The following is a 5,740-nucleotide window of genomic DNA, read 5'->3' as shown; positions in this document are numbered from 1 at the left end:
AGTTTTAGATGGCCACTTCCATATATCCTTACTCTCCCCATTCAAGCTGACTGAAGACAGCAAATCTTGAAGCTGAGTTAGTTCAGTATAGGCCTCTTGTGACAATGGCAGATGGAAGTGCTCCGAGATCTCTAGAAGCTCCATAAACTCTCTGACTGTGATTGTGTCATCAATGACAAAAGAATTAAGCCTAGGGAAATGCTCACACAAAAGAACCCCATTATTACCCAGCTGCCAGCGATCAAGCCAAAACACCACCGTGTTGCCAGCGTGCACTTGTGGGACAGCTAACTTGCAGAAGTTTGTGTACAAGCTCATGACATCTCTCCACCAAAAAGAGCCACAGCTCTAAGTGACTTGTGGTGGCGAAGCATCATAATAGGTGTCCCAAATTAATGTGACCCAAGGCACGTCTAATTTGTTAAAAAACTTGAAAAGGTGCTTGAGTAACAAGGCTTCATTTTGAAGTCCGAAATTAAGCACACCCAAACCACCATACTTCTTAGGTCGGCAAAACCGATCCCATGCAGCTAAGGATTGTCGAGGATTATCTGTGTTGCCTCTCCACAGACATTGACGCATAATTCTCTCAATCTGTTGCAAGATGCCCTTGGGTAGAGATAGGCGTGCATAGGAAATAGATTAGCATTGAACAAAGCACAGACTGCAGCAGTTGTAGCCGAATGCCTTGATTTAGTAGGCACGAGGAAGCAGATAACCGTCGCTCAATACAATCAACAAGAGGTAACAGATCATAGATCGTGGGCCTGGAAGTACCCATTGGTAACCCTAGGTATGTGAAAGGCATAGATCCCACATCACAACCTAGCAGGTTGGCGACCCTAGCGCCCTCGTCGTCACTCATATTGATTGGAATAAAAGATGACTTACTGAAGTTGACACGTAAACCAGTTGATTCTGCAAAGGTGGTGAGCATGTCCTCGAAGGCTATCAGCTGGTCATCAATCGCAGGCAAGACAATGAGCGTGTCATCCGCATATTGCATGATCGGGTAGTCATTGGAGTTTGTTGGAATTGGCAGAGTCAGTATGTTTCTCGAGCACATCTCATTGACTACTGACCGAAGCAAATCCACAACAATGACAAATAATAACGGCGAAAGTGGGTCTCCTTGGCGTACACCAGATCTGCAGACAAAATGATTACCTGGCACACCATTTAAGAGGACAGATGAAGAACTCGTGGACAAAATGCTATTAATCCAGCAAGTCCAATGATTGAACTGAGTTTTTTTTGTTTTTTCGGTGTCTTGTGGGGATTGAGATTATTTTACGACCAGACCGTTCGTTGAGGTGTGTACAAATTTTATATAAAATAGAAATTTAGCAGAATTAACAAATAAATTCTATTTGAATTTCTTTTATTTTAGTAGTTGAACTTGTGAGATTTTATATAAATTAGAAATTTAGCATAATTGACAAATAAATTCTATTTTGAACTTTTTGCATTTTAGTAGTTGAACTTGTCAGATTTTATGTAAAATAAGAAATTTAGCATAATTGACAAACATTGTATGTTTGAACTTTTTGCATTTTTAGTAGTTGAACTTGTTAGATTTTATGTAATAAGATATTTAGCATAATTGACAAACATTATATGTTTGAGCTTTTTGCATTTTAGTAGTTGAACTTGAAAGTAATATTTAATTCGGTTTTTTAAATTATGTACATTTAACAGATAGGCTATTAAGTTCTCTTCTTTTTAGAGGTTCATTGTTTTTAGATTATTAAGTTCATTCAGAAGAGAATTTATATATTTTCAGTTTCGAACATTTTTCTTATAGTTTATATTTTTTTTGCCTTGCCCTCTGGTTTGTTTAACTAGACTTATTTGGTGTGGTGTTTGTAAACAATTCAGGCTATTGGGCCGTTTTCCGGCCTAGATAGCTCGTCCGCGCGGCTGTGCAGTGCGGCATGCGCATGTGCTCTAGGTTTAGTCCCACCTCGCTAGTCGAGGGGGCTCCGAACCTGTTTATAAGCGCAGTCGAGGCTCACTGGTCGAACTCCTTTGAATACTTACCTGAGCGCTTATACACGGCGCTCACTCTCTCTCTTGACATGTGGGCCCTGATCGGTGGGACCTGCGTTGTGCGGATTACTAGGGATTCGCCTATGGGCTCGAGTTCAAGTATCTAGCAGCGTCAGGGCCTGCGCCTGACCTTGGGCGTTCAGTTTTTTCTTTTTTTGTTTGTTTGAATCTAGTACTTGACTCCAGCAGTAACTTGGACTGAAACTTTTTCTTCTAGTTCTTGTAAGTTTTGTGTAAGTGTAATTTTAAGATGTACTTGCGTGTAGACTAAGTTGTACTGATAGTCCATTCGTAGTAGCGCTTACGGACTAATGCTTCTATGTACTTTTTATTGTAGTAAGTATGTATTGTCCGATCAAGTGTACTAGTACTGTGATTCTTAATCTGCAAGCGACCAGCATAAGTGTGTGCTGATGCTTTCTTAACTTTTTTTGTTTTGTAGTACTTGTTAATTATCTAGCAGCTACATATGAATGAGAACACTAGATGGAGTACTAAGAATTTTTGCTTCAACTTTTGAAGCGTTGTTAAGCAACTCAAATTGTGCTGATTGTTCTCAACGTTATGTTTTATATACAATACTGAATCGAAACTAGACATAGAGCAATGGTGTGTGATTAGTTGCATCATAACTAGTACTCTAGAGCAGCTACAAAGTTCTATTCAGAAGCTACTTTTTGAATTTGAAATGATGGATTAACAACATACGAAGCTACCAAACTTATATAATGAGATAAGCAAAACATTGTACTTGATGACATAAATAAACTAGTTCAACAATGACAAGAACGACATAATCATACTGGTTCAACCCAACAAGAGCAAACTACTAATTTGAAACAAGATAAAAGGCAAGCACAATCGAAAGTAAAACGAAGGCAGGTTCTGATGTATCTTCATCCCGCATAGGGGCAATAGGGTTGGTCGTAGTAATTCGCAGCCTCCCGCTATTTTGCAATTTCCAAACCATCTGTGATGTAGTCGATCATGCTCCATGCCTTGTACGTGGTGTATGCATCCACTCCTGCGTACTCGATGAGGTTGTCTGGCGGCGGGCTGGTCCCCCACAGTTTGTAGTCCTCCTACGTGTTGATTTTCTTCTTCATGCCTTTGTAGAATGGGTGGCCGACGTTGGCTGAAACATCAGTCAAGGAGTCGTACTCTTTTCCGGTGTATGGTACTCTCCACTTGCGCTGAATGTCGATGAACTTGTCGGGGTTGATCTCCAAACCGGACAACTTCAGCTTCTCTTTGTCGCTTTCAATGCTGAAACCGGCAAATGTGAACAACTTCTTATGCTGCAGCAACTCGTTCAGGTGCTTGGGCCTGCAAGGGGAGAGACATTTTTGAAAATCAACATTACTTTTGATGTTTGAATTATTCATTTTTGTTTTGTCTTACAAGCAATCAATCCATTTAAGTATATGTTTATGTAGCATAAATAATGGATGAATGTACTTCATAAACTAGTAAACAAAGTTCTGAAATTAAATTAAGTACACCATGTTATTCTTCTTTTCTGGATTATACATAGTTTCAGTCAATGTTGTATGTTCTGCTTTGGTACTAGTTTAGTTTACTTTTGTTGAATATGATAACAGATAAATAGTGCTTCACCAAGTCCTTAGTTTTTTTCTTATGAGAATAACGTTAGATCAAATTCAGAAAATACTTCACTACATCAAGTTCAGAAACAGCTTTTTAATACATTGAGTACATAAACTACACTATTGGATCAAGTTCAAAAACTAGACTAATCAGTCAACTACAGAAATTAATCTTCCGCAAGATTTTCCAAATAGTAATCCGGTGCATCAGGTTCAAAAATACATTTTATAGTGTATCTACTTGAGAAAATGCAGTAGTGCATCCACTTTTCACAAGCCACACTAGTACATCTAGTTGGGAAACAAGTCTGATGAAATTTTCAGGATACAGTACTAAATAAAACAGATAAACCAAACAGGGCAAATGAGTAGGATGGCTCACCATTTTGTGGCCGCTGCGATGTGGTACACCAAGCAGAGGTCGTCGACGCACAACTGCAGGATTGCTGCCATCTGGGGAGGTTCATCTCCGTTGGTGTAGTGCACACCAACACCGACGATCCTACGAACCATGCCGCCAGCCTTCCTCCAGAGCCTGGAGATCACCTTGTCGGCCTTGTCTGGTTCGCTGGTGCAGACTATCTCCAGCATCTCCTTGCCATGGAGCTCAACCTCTCTGAGGGTTTTGGTGTACTCGCGCTTCTCGCCGGGGACGTGAACGTCGATGAGGTTGCTCTTCTTGTCCGACGGCTCGTCTTGATGACGCTTGGTGGACGGTTCCTCCGCCATCGCCCTCCTCCGGCGGCTGTGGGCTTGTGAGAGAGAAGTTTGTGGTTTGTGTGCAGGGGAGATGGAAGGGCAATGGTTGTTTGTGGGGATGATGGAGAGATGGAAGATAATGGGGTTTTTTTGCAGTGCGTCGACGGGGATTTGTGGGAGGCGGTTCATCGGGGGCGTGGGTGTAGTGGGTGTAGTGGCGTGGGGTCGTCGTTTGCAGTCCGTTGTGGCAACCGCTCAATGGGTGGCGCGGGTGGTGGCCTGGAAGAAGTAACCGTCCAAGTCGAATGGTTTTTACTGCTGCACTTACTAGTCTTGTCAAGCTGTACTTATGACCTTCTAAATCCCACTTGCACATCTCAAGGGTGGTGATGACGGCATTTTACTGTCGCACTGATTTGTCTTGTCAAGCTGTACTTATCGGCTGCTCATCCCACTTGCATATGTCAGGGTTGGTGATGATGGAGGTCTGTACTCCTCTACTGTGGTACTTGGACTGGTGATTGTAGTGTAATTGAACTTACCAAATACCAATGAGACTATGTGTGATGCTAATATTTTTTTAGACATTTTTTGTATTTTTAAAGGATTGTTTATATCAAGATAATATCTGAGTATTTTTTACAGATAAATTAGATTTTCATCAGTACAGAATGTATTATATTCACATTTTTGTTTGAGGTAATTATTTTTATGTACTGATGGTCTTTCTGAATTGGGACTGGCAGAAGCAGACATAGCTTTGTTTTTTCAAAACAATGTTTTTTAGGTGTTCACAGGTGTGTTTGTTTTACTCTGCCTTTTTACTGACGACTGGTCGACAGTAGTGTTTTTCGTCAGTACAAATGTATTTTTGTGACTGCATTCCAAAAGGATTATCAAATGTTTTACATAATAATGTGGCTGCTCCAGCGGGCACAAATCACAAATTATATCAGTACTGATGTGTACTCTGTCTTCGTACTGACGACTGAGAACTATCAGTACTAATGTACTATAGGAGTTTAAATTTTCCTTGACATTTTTCTGCTGCTGAGTTACTGGTCGACAGTAGCGTTTGCGTCAGGTAAATCTAGATAAGTTTTTTCAAATGTATTTCTGACTGCATTCAAAAGGATCATCAATTGGTTTACATAATAATGTCACTGGTTCAGTGGGCACAAATCACAAATTATATCTTAACTATAGTACTGATCGAGAAATCGACGATAAAGCTAAATAAGTTTTGGTAACGACGGTGTTTCTGAAATGTTTCCTCATTGTGTGCCGAGGCAACTGAGACTACTATGTATTGTTCAGTTGTTCAGCCTTGAGCTTCTCCTAACTGGCCCCAAATGTTGTGCCTTGCCGGCGCCCTTTCCTGGTTG

Source organism: Triticum urartu, chromosome 2 (assembly GCF_003073215.2).
Source record: "Triticum urartu cultivar G1812 chromosome 2, Tu2.1, whole genome shotgun sequence".
Classification (NCBI taxonomy): Eukaryota; Viridiplantae; Streptophyta; class Magnoliopsida; order Poales; family Poaceae; genus Triticum; species Triticum urartu.
The sequence above is the reverse complement of the archived record's forward strand: the minus strand, read 5'-3'. Positions refer to the sequence as shown.